Raw genomic sequence first — 11,482 nt, 5'->3', positions numbered from 1 at the left:
TAAATCCTAATACTTGCTGTAACTAGCTACGCCCAGGGAACCCAGAGAGTGTGTCATAAAGATGGAAACGCCCCTTTCTACTCTAGGGTAATAAAACATTGATTTACTATGATCTCGTTTAGACAACTAAAATCACTCTTATCACCAAAACATTCTCTTTCATCTGCATATTTTCTACACAAAGTATGTCAACATCACATATACATTATGAAAACTCTTCAAGTTAATGTTCTCGTTATAACATCCTCAACTAACTTTTAAGAACATCATAGAATAGACATTCATTTTCATATTCTATCCATCATTGTTTCCACCATTTGGCTGATCAAATAYACATGTCCCAAAGTCCATTTATTTGATGTTCTGTAGTTTTGGGATGTAAACTCTTCCTAATGCACACAGACATTCCAGTCTCACACATTAGAGAACAGAATGGAGTTGGGCTGTTACCCATCGTAAGGCGTGAGGTCATAAACCCCCCCATCAATCCCTCTATACTTCTCCCCGTCTTCGGGAGGGAGAGATCTCTCTGTAGAACCGKGATCCTCTGTAACCTGATCCTCACAGGACCGTCATGACAGTCCCCCTCTGGTGGGTTCAACTAGGAAGGATCCTGCATTTTGCAACCCACCATAAGAATGACCATCAGATGTCAACAATTGTATATACACAGTGTAGGCCATTTGTTTGTGAGAATGTGATCAAATTTGGTTGATATATAGACACCATATCATTTAAAACAGTTTGTTTCATTTAAAACTATACACAAGAGAAGATGTTGCCCAGAACAAATTAATGTACAAACATATCAATTAACTTCAACAGTTATTAAAATAAATTAATCAATGACTAAAACAATGAATCTAGCATTAAAAGACAATTTAATAAACACTAGTCAATTCATAGCCTGTCTATCATTAAACAAAACGTTTTTGGTAATGTAAAAATAATCCACCGAAACTAATGCTGAAAACTGATCTGATACAGTGCATTCAAAAAGTATTCAACCCCCTTGACTTTTTCCCACATTTTGTTACGTTACAGCATTATTATAAAATGTATTCAATCGTTTTCCCCCTCATCAATCTACACAAAACACCCCAAAATTACAACGTAAAAACAGTTTTTTTGCAAACATTGTCTTAGCTGTGTGCTTAGGGTCGTTGTCCTGTTGGAAAGCGGATCAGTGTGAGGTCCTGAGAACTGTGGAGCAGGTTTTCATCAAGGATCTCTCTGTACTTTTCTCCGTTCAACTTTTCCCTTGATCCTGACTAGTCTCCCARTCCCTGCCGTTGAAAAACATACCCACAGCATGATGCTGTCACCACCATGCTTCACTATGCTCTGACATGCACTGTCAACTGTGGGACCTTATATAGACTGGTGTGTGCCTGTTTGAATTGAATTTACCAAGTGGACTCCAATCAAGTTGTTGAAACATCACAAGGATACTTAATGGAAACAGGATGCACCTGAGAACAATTGAGTCTCCACTAGTAACGGTATGAATACTTATTTATTATTTGCCCAAAAAAATCAAAAACTGTTTTAATTTGTCATTATGGGCTTTGTGTGTAGATTGAGGATTTTTTGTAACAAAATGTGAGAAAAGTCCAGGGGTCTGAATAATTTTCTTTGGCACTGAGTGTACAAAACATTAGGAACCATCTTAATATTGAGTTGCAATCCCCTTTGTCTTCAGAAACAGCCTCAATTCGTCAGGCATGGACTCCACCTGGTGTGGAAAGAAACCCACAGGGATGCTGGGCCATGATGCTCCAATGCTTCCCACAGTTGGGTCGGGTTGGCTGGGAGTGGATTTCTACTCCGAATAGCTCCTTCCATCTCCCTCCACAGATGCACAATTGGATTGAGATCTGGTGACTCGGCAGGCCACTGCAGTAAGCTGAATTCCCTGTCATGTTTCCCATGGAACCATTCCTGGACAAGCCTTGTGGCATGGGGCATAATCCTGCTGAAAACATAATTTGCAGCTGGATACATTGCTGCCATGAAGGGATGCACCTGATTGGCAATGATGTTTAGACATCCTGTGGCATTAAAACGTTGCTCCACTTTTATCAAGGGGCCCAATGTGTGCCATGAAAACACACCTACACCATCACCACCAGCCTGCAATGCTGATACACGGCATGGATGCATGTACTCATGGTTCTCCATACCCTAGTCTTCCATCAGCATGACACAGCAGGAACTGGGATTATCTAGACCAGCGGTTCCCAAAATGTTTATAGTCCCGTAACCCTTCAAACATTCAACCTCCAGCTGCGTACCCCCTCTAGCACAGGGTCAGCGTGCTCTCAAATATTGTAAGCCTGTCACACACACACCTAAACATTTATTAAACATAAGAAGAGTGTGAGTTTGTCACTTCCACGAGCCTGGTTGTGACAAAGAGCTCTTATAGGACAAGGGCACAAATAATAATAATCAATTTGGCTCTTTATTTAGCCATCTTACATATAATTGAAAATTGTGAATAACTACCACAAGTTAATGAGAAGGGTGTGCTTGAAAGGGCACATAACTCTGCAATGTTGGGTTTTATTGGAGAGAGTCTGTCTTAAATCCTTTTCCACACACAGTCTGTGCCTGTATTATAGCAGCAGGCCGAGAATCCACTCTCACATAGGTATGTGGTTGCAAAGGGCATCAGTGTCTTACAGCGCGATTTGCCAAGGCAGGATACTCTGAGCGCAGCCCAATCCAGAAATCTGGCAGTAGCTTCTGATTAATAAAATTTTCACAGAACCGCTTGTTGCAATTTTGATGAGGCTCTCTTGTTCAGATATCGGTAAGTGGACTGGAGGCAGGGCATGAAAGGGATAACAACTCTAGTTTGTGTCATCCGTTTCAGGAAAGTACCTGCGTATTTGCACACCAAACTCACTCAGGTGCTTCGCTAGATCACATTTGACATTGTCCGTAAGCTTGAGTTCATTTGCACAAAATCATACAATGATGAAAAGACCTGTGTGTTGTCCATGTTAACAAAGTTCACCATTTTCACTGTAGTGCCCAAAACGTCTTTCAAGCTGTCAGGCATTCCCTTGGCAGCAAGAGCCTCTCGGTGGATGCTGCAGTGTACCCAAGTAGTGTCGGGAGCAACTGCTTGCACGCGCGTTACCACTCCACTATGTCTCCCTGTCATGGCTTTCACGGCATCAGTACAGATACCAACACATCTTGACCCAAAGTCCATTTGATGTCACAAAGTTGTCCAGTACTTTTTAAAGATATCCGTGTTGTTCTGGTTTCCAGTGGTTTGCAGAAGAGGATGTCTTCCTTAATTGACCCGCCAAAAACGTAACAGACATACAGTGGGGAGAACAGTATTTGATACACTGACGATTTTGCAGGTTTTTCTACTTCACAAAGCATGTAGAGGTCTGTAATTTGTATCATAGGTACACTTCAACTGTGAGAGACGAATCTAAAACAAAAATCCAGAAAATCACATTGTATGATTTGTAAGTAATTAATTTGCTTTTATTGCATGACATAAGTATTTGATACATCAGAAAAGCAGAACTTAATATTTGGTACAGAAACCTTTGTTTGCAATTACAAGGATATACGTTTCCTGTAGTTCTTGACCGGTTTGCACACACTGCAGCAGGGATTTTGGCCCACTCCTCCATACAGACCTTCTCCAGACTTCAGGTTTCGGGCTGTCGCTGGGCAATACGGACTTTCAGCTCCCTCAAAAGATTTTCTATTGGGTTCAGGTCTGGAGACTGGCTAGGCCACTCCAGGACCTTGAGATGCTTCTTCCGGAGCCACTCCTTAGTTGCCCTGGCTGTGTCTTCAGGTCGTTGTCATGCTGGAAGACCCAGCCAGACCCATCTTCAATGCTCTTACTGAGGGAAGGAGGTTGTTGGCCAAGATCTCGTGATACATGGCCCCATCCATCCTCCCTCAATACGGTGCAGTCATCCTGTCCCCTTTGCAGAAAAGCATCCCCAAAAAATGATGTTTCCACCTCCATGCTTCACGGTTGGGATGGTGTTCTTGGGGTTGTACTCATCCTTCTTCTTCCTCCAAACATGGCGAGTGGAGTTTAGACCAAAAAGCTCTATTTTTGTCTCATCAGACCACATGACCTTCTCCCATTCTCCCTCTGGATCATCCAGATGGTCATTGGCAAACTTCAGACGGCCTGGAACATGCGCTGGCTTGAGCAGGGGGACCTTGCGTGCGCTGCAGGATTTTAATCCATGACGGCGTAGTGTGTTACTAATGGTTTTCTTTGAGACTGTGGTCCCAGCTCTCTCAGGTCATTGACCAGGTACTGCGTGTAGTTTTGAGCTGATCCCTCACCTTCTCATGATCATTGATGCCCCACGAGGTGAGATCTTGCATGGAGCCCCAGGCCGAGGGTGATTGACCGTATCTTGAACTTCTTCCATTTTCTAATAATTGCGCCAACAGTTGTTGCCTTCTCACCAAGCTGCTTCCTATTGTCCTGTAGCCCATCCCAGCCTTGTGCAGGTCTACAATTTTATCCCTGATGTCCTTACACAGCTCTCTGGTCTTGGCCATTGTGGAGAGGTTGGAGTCTGTGTGATTGAGTGTGTGGACAGGTGTCTTTTATACACAGTAACGAGTTCAAACAGGTGCAGTTAATACAGGTAATGAGTGGAGAACAGGAGGGCTTCTTAAAGAAAACCTAACAGGTCTGTGAGAGCCGGAATTCTTACTGGTTGGTAGGTGATCAAATACTTATGTCATGCAATAAAATGCAAATTAATTACTTAAAAATCATACAATGTAATTTTCTGGATTTTTGTTTTAGATTCCGTTTCTCACAGTTGAAGTGTACCTATGATAAAAAATTCAGAACCTTTACATGCTTTGTAAGTAGGAAAACCTGCAAAATCGGCAGTGTATCAATACTTGTTCTCCCCACTGTATACCAGGAGCTGTGCCAGGCCCGCCACGTCTGTTGACTCATCCAGCTGAATTCACTGGCTTGTATGCGAAGCAGTAATTGTTTCAAAAACATCTGCCATGTCACTGATGCGTCATGAACGGTATACTTTTTTGGGCATTTTCCCCCAGCATTGTCCCAGCCATATCAGCGGAAGCAGGAAAAATGAAGTACTCTCACAATAGTATGGAGCTTGCCTGTCCTAGCCACTCGGTAGCTCACACATATAAGACGCTTCTAGCCCCTTCTTATTAATGGTATCTGCTGCTTTTATACATGTCTTACTACTCGAAAGTAGTCTCAACTCTCGCTCAAAAACCTCCGTGGCTTATTTTTCAAATTGGCATGTTTTGTTTCTAAATGTCTGCGCAAGAGTGAAGGTTTCATCGAGTTGTGAGATATAAACACACTGTGGCTGAGGAAAGGCACTATTCCCAATATAAGTGAACCCCAAATCAATGTAGTTCTCACCATATTTGCACCTCTTCGATGGTCCAACATCCGTCTGTTGCTCGTGCTTTCCCGGGTAAAGGGGCAGTAGCTCTTCGGCTGCATCAGAATCACAACTGTCAGTGTCCATGCTAGCTGGGCTAACAACAAACGTAGAATTAGCATTGGATGTGCTCGTGGAAGCAGAACAGCTTGTGCCGTGACAGGTGCAGTACTGCTGGTAGTACCAGTAGAGCTGTATGTGTCTCTATGGACGCAGGCTAAAAAAACAGCAAAACTGACAAGATGTCAGGATCAGTAAAGAGAGGCAACATTCTATGACGCTCCCTTTCCTCTGCACAGTTCTCTCACAGTGAGAAACAATAGGATTACAATAGAGTGTTCTACACTTTCTTCATTTGATCCAATTCAACATTGCCAATTATTTTATGAGATGAGAATTAAGTGGAGTGACTAATCTCAGCTGGTCTGAGAGAACTGATAAAGTCTTCTCTCAAGTGTGTAGACGTTGGTGTTATTTTACATTGCCCAATCGGGAGAAGCCTTGCCACAGTAAGAGCAGAAGAAAGGCTTCTCTCTGTGTGTGTTCTCTGATGACCGTTTAGCTCAGCTGATGATTTAAAACATTTTCCACAGTCAGAGCAGTAGTAAGGCTTCTCTCCTGTGTGTATACGTTCATGTCGTTTTAGGTGGCTGATTGAGAGAAACTCGCCCTACAGTCAGAGCAAAATAGGCTTCTCTCCTGTGTGTGTTCTCTGATGAACTTTTAGCTCAGTTGATGTTGTGAAGCATTTTCCACAGTCAGAGCAGGAGCAAGGCTTCTCTCCTGTGTGTGTTCTCTGATGAACTTTTAGCTCAGTTGATGTTGTGAAGCATTTTCCACAGTCAGAGCAGGAGTATGGCTTCTCTCTGTATGTATACGTTTGTGTGTTTAAAGTGGCCCAGGTGAGAGAAACTATTTCCACAGTCAGAGCAGGAGTAAGGCTTCTCTCCTGTGTGTGTTCTCTGGTGAACTTTTAGCTGAGACGATTGTGTGAAGCATTTTCCACAGTCAGAGCAGGAGTAAGGCTTCTCTGTGTGTATACGTTCATGTTGTTTTAGGTGGCTTGAGTGAGAGAAACTCTTCCAACAGTCAGAGCAGGAGTAAGGCTTCTCTCCTGTGTGTATACGTTCATGTTGTTTTAGATGTCCGTACAGAGAAACTATTTCCACAGACAGAGGCGAGTAAGGCTTCTCTCCTGTGTGTATATGTTCATGTTTGTTTTAGGTGGCTCGATTGAGAGAAACTCTTCCTACAGTCAGAGCAGGAGTAAGGCTTCTCTCCTGTGTGCACTCTCTGATGAACTGTCATAGCCCTTGATGTTGTGAAATTCTTCCCACAGTCAGTGCAGAAATAAGATTCTCCTCTGTATGTATTTTTAGGTGTATTTTCAGCTTGATAGAATTGGGAATCTCCTCACAATGTGGGCAGTGGTGAGACCTCTTAGCTCTGTGATCTTCCTGCTGTTGCTCTCTGGATGTAGAGAATGTCTCAACATGGTCTCCTGTGTGAACATCAGAAGAACCAGTCAGTTTGGTTGATATACAGTACCAGTCAAATTTGACACACACTACATTCAAGGGTTTTTCTTTATTTTTTACATTTTTTTACATTGAATAATAAGTGAAAACATCAAAACTATGGAATAACACTATGGAATATGTAGTAAACAAAAAAAGTGTTAATCAAAATAGCTTGTATTTTAGATTCTTCAAAGTAGCCACCACTTGCCTTGACAGCTCACACAACATTCCATTGGAACACAGGAGTGATGGTTGCTGATAATGGCCTCTGTACTAGAGGTCGACCGATTAATCGCAATGGCCGATTTCAAGTTTTCATAACAATCGGTAATCTGTATTTTTTTTTTTCACCTATATTTAACTAGGCAAGTCAGTTAAGAACACATTCTTATTTTCAATGGCGGCCTAGGAACGGTGGGTTAACTGCCTGTTCAGGGCAGAACGACATATTTTACCTTGTCAGCTCGGGGATTCGTTTTTGCAACCTTTCCGGTTACTAGTCCAATGCTCTAAACCACCTGCCTTACATTGCACTCACGAGGAGCCTGCGTAGCAGGCTGACTACCTGTTACGCGAGGGCAGCAAGAAGCCAAGGTAAGTTGCTAGCTAGCATTAAACTTATCTTATAAAAACAATCAATCTTCACATAATCACTAGTTAAACAACACATGGTTGATGATATTACTAGTTTATCTAGGTGTCCTGCGTTGCATATAATCGATGCGGTGCCTGTTAATTTCTCATTGAATCACAGCCTACTTCGACAAACGGGTGATAATTTAACAGCGCATTTGCAAAAAAAGCACTGTCGTGTACCTAACCATCAATCAATGCATTTCTTTAAATCAATACTCAAGTATAGATTTTTTAACCTGCATATTTAGTTAATATTGCCTGCTAACATGAATTTCTTATAACTAGGAAATTGTGTCACTTCTCTTGCGTTCCGTGCAAGCAGTCAGGGTATATGCAGCAGTTTGGGCCCTGGCTCATTGCGAACTGTGTGATGTCCATTTATTCCTAACAAAGGCCGTAATTAATTTGCCAGAATTGTACATAATATACATAATTGAATGTATGTAACAGCATATTTAGACTTAGGGATGCCATCCGTTAGATAAATACAGAACGGTTCCGTATTTCACTGAAAGAATAAACTTTGTTTTCGAAATATAGTTTCCGGATTCTACATTTTAATGACCAAAGGCTCGTATTTCTGTGTGTTAACATGTTATAATTAAGTCTATGATTTGATAGAGCAGTCTGACTAAGCGATGGTATGCACCAGCAGGCTCGTAAGCATTCATCAAACAGCACTTTCGTGTGTTTGCCAGCAGCTCTTTGCAATGCTTCAAGCATTGAGCTGTTTATGACTTCAAACCTATCAACTCCGAGATTAAGCTGGTGTAACCGATGTGAAATGGCTAGCTAGTTAGCGGGTGTGCGCTAATGCGTTTCAAACGCACTCGCTCTGAGACTTGGAGTAGTTGTTCCCCTTGCTCTGCATGGGTAACGCTGCTTCGAGGGTGTTGTTTGTCGATGTGTTCCTGGTTCGAGCCCAGGTAGGAGCGAGGAGAGGGACGGAAGCTATACTGTTACACTGGCAATACTAAAGTGCCTATAAACCAAATTGAACATGTTTCATTTTATTTGAGGCTAAATTGATTTTATTGATGTATTATATTAAAGGTAAAATAAGTGTTCATTCAGTAGTGTTGTAATTGTCATTATTACAAAACATTTTTTTATATATATATTTATTTTTTATTTTTTAATGTATTTTTTAAATTTATAAATTGGCCAATTAATCGGTATCGGCTTTTTTGGTCCTCCAATAATCGGTATTGAAAAATCATAAATCGGTCGACCTCTATGTAGATATACCATAAAAATAAAAAAATAAAAAAGCAGTTTCCAGCTACAATAGTCATTTGCAACATTAACAATGTCTACACTGTATTTCTGATAAACTTTATATTTTATTGGATAAAAAAATAGCTTTTCTTTCAAAACAAGGAAATTTCTAAGTGATCCCAAACTTTTGAATGGTAGTGTATGTATTCATATCAGTAGGCTGAACAACACAAAAGGGGAATAAAACTACTCTAAGTGGGTAAGAGTTGAAAGCTAAAAGGGGGCGTGTCATCCTCCACTCACTATCACAAGGGTTAGTAATGTTAGACAATTTCCAGTCATCTGGTGATTTTCAGTACCTATACTGTTCTCTTTGAAGTAAAAAGAATCGATATGAGGTTAAATATTAGACATGAGTAAGCAGAATGAAGGCTGAGCCTATGTGAATGTACAGAGCTGAATCAACATCGAGTTAACCATTAGACATGTAAAAAACAGAACGTAAGCAGAATCCGTGTGGATGAGGCAAGGTAGACCAGCACAGACTGGTCTGGGCCATATCTGATCTTGTGAAGGCTACTGGACATGCACATGGGTTAATCATACATAGACAACATCGGCCTGAACTTGTGAAGACCTTTGGACAGGAACATTAGCTAATCAGTTATAGGCACCATTAGACCTGCAGTACGAGTGTGCATGTCTGTGTGTCACGCAACCAATAGAATCTATGCCCTAATGTCTGAGCCAATAAGAAAGGCAGAAAGATTAGGGTGGCCAAGGCTAGAAGGTATTAATTATTTAGATAAAGTGTAGTGACAATGTTATGTATGGGTAAAACTGTATAAAAGCTGAGTACTGAGAATGGAGAATCAGTTATTCCATGGAATTGCTCGGCTTTGTTACTTTTGTAGTAAAGTCTATTTGAATTCACAAGCTCCGGTATCTGATAAATATTTTATTCAATATTTCCACGACAGTAACTACACAGACACATTTCATAAATAAATAAAAAAAACACTGCAGTTTGCCTAGTTCACTTCTTTAGTCGGCTCTCTGATCACTCCAGATAGACCAGTGAATAAAACACATGTTGGCAATACTGGTGTCAAACCATGCAAGTCTGAGTAGCATGAAATAACATCTACCTTCTCATTGAAACAGTTCTACCGCAATTTTTCATACACAGTGGGAAGTTGGAACGAACAACAAACTTAGATAGAACCTGCTCTTACCATGAGAAACAGATGTCCCAATCTTCTCCTCCTCTTCTTCATCTTTAATGTTGACATCCAGCTCCAGTGTTTGACTGCAGTCTTCCAGCTTCACTGATGCCATCTCTGGATCCTGCAGTGCAAACTGGGCNCCTTTGGCCGCCTTTCCTTCCAGTTCTCTGCTGCCAATGACTGGAACGAATTGCAAAAAACACTGAAGCTGGAGACATATCTCCCTCACCATCTTTAAGCATCAGCTATCAGAGCAGCGTACAGATCATTGCACMTGTACTTAGCTCATCTGTAAATAGCCCATCCAACTACCTCATCCCYATATTGTTATTTATTTTAGTCCTTTGCACCACAGTAGCTCTACTTGCACATTCATCWTCTGCACATCTCACTCCAGTGTTTATTTGCGAAATGTTTAAATGTTTATAATCTTTTGACAACAGTGACGGCATGTAAGACAATTTATGATATAACACAATGGATGGCTAATTCGTCATTTGTCATACTGCATTGATATTTGATATTATTTATAACGCGTTACGCTTTGTTTTGTTTGAGATTGAATGTTTTGCATGCCAGCGGTGGTTCCACGTACTGTGCCTAGGACAGAAGACAAACGAGTTCAACAGAGTAAAGAACACAAACTGGAAGTGCAGTCTGTTGTTGAAAATGTATGCTATATGTAACGGATGTGAAATGGTTAGCTAGTCAGCTGTGGTCCGCGCTAATAGCGTTTCAGTCGGTTACGTCACTAGCTTTGAGACCTTGAAGTAGTGGTTCCCCTTGCTCTGCAAGGGCCGCGGCTTTTGTGGAGCGATACATCAACCAGGGATAAAGAGAAAGTTAACACGGTGAAATGTTTCATACTTAATTGAAGTTAAGTGTCTGTTGACATGTTGAGGAAGATTAAAGGTCTACAATTTGTTTAATTTGTCAATATTACATTTTTATTCATTGATTTACTGGCCACCATTACTGTGGTTACATGTTCAGTATATGTACTGACCAGCAAACCCACTGCAGCCTACCTCACTCTCCACCCCTGCTTTGGACAATTAGTAGCATGACTCTCGTACTTTGCCCTTTTCCTTTATGGTTGATATTAATGACAAACAAGGAACCAAACACAGACGAACAGTATGCAAAAAGAACAAAGCGACCTGCGGGGAATATCAGACGAAAGGAATTATCTGTGCTCTCCTATAAATTACCACCGTTAAATACGGTGGAGAGAGAAAAAAAAAAAGGGAAATAAAGTACTTAGAACTACCAATTATGTAGATAAAATTAAAGAAATGGGTAAAACAACACTGGACTGAACCCTAATGTCAAACTAATATTAATGTACAACAATATAGAAGATACATGACTAGAGGTTATGCAATATGGGTGTATATCCACTGCACACTTCTTAGGTGTGTAATTGACTGATCAAGGA

At 41.1% G+C, this 11,482-nt stretch overlaps 1 protein-coding gene, 1 long non-coding RNA gene and 1 pseudogene across 4 annotated transcripts in view; all 3 read right to left on the bottom strand.

Moving 5' to 3' along the window:
• Positions 1-11,482, bottom strand: part of LOC112074966 (zinc finger protein 34-like) — a 182,657-nt gene that overhangs the window by 134,853 nt on the left and 36,322 nt on the right. The window lies entirely within an intron of this gene.
• On the bottom strand, positions 731-5,654 carry LOC139025589 (uncharacterized). Of its 2 annotated transcripts, none has more exons than XR_011477186.1 (2): positions 5,423-5,654; positions 731-1,975 (listed from the first exon to the last, which is right to left on the bottom strand). It is a non-coding gene; the product is annotated as an uncharacterized lncRNA (long non-coding RNA). The 2 variants fall into 2 exon arrangements; XR_011477187.1 differs by lacking the exon at positions 5,423-5,654 and adding an exon at positions 2,509-2,603.
• On the bottom strand, positions 5,716-10,183 carry LOC112074965 (zinc finger protein 79-like; annotated as a pseudogene).

The sequence above is a fragment of the Salvelinus sp. IW2-2015 genome, unplaced genomic scaffold, assembly GCF_002910315.2.
Source record: "Salvelinus sp. IW2-2015 unplaced genomic scaffold, ASM291031v2 Un_scaffold2906, whole genome shotgun sequence".
In the NCBI taxonomy this organism is placed as follows: domain Eukaryota; kingdom Metazoa; phylum Chordata; class Actinopteri; order Salmoniformes; family Salmonidae; genus Salvelinus; species Salvelinus sp. IW2-2015.
The sequence above is the reverse complement of the archived record's forward strand: the minus strand, read 5'-3'. Positions and strand labels throughout refer to the sequence as shown.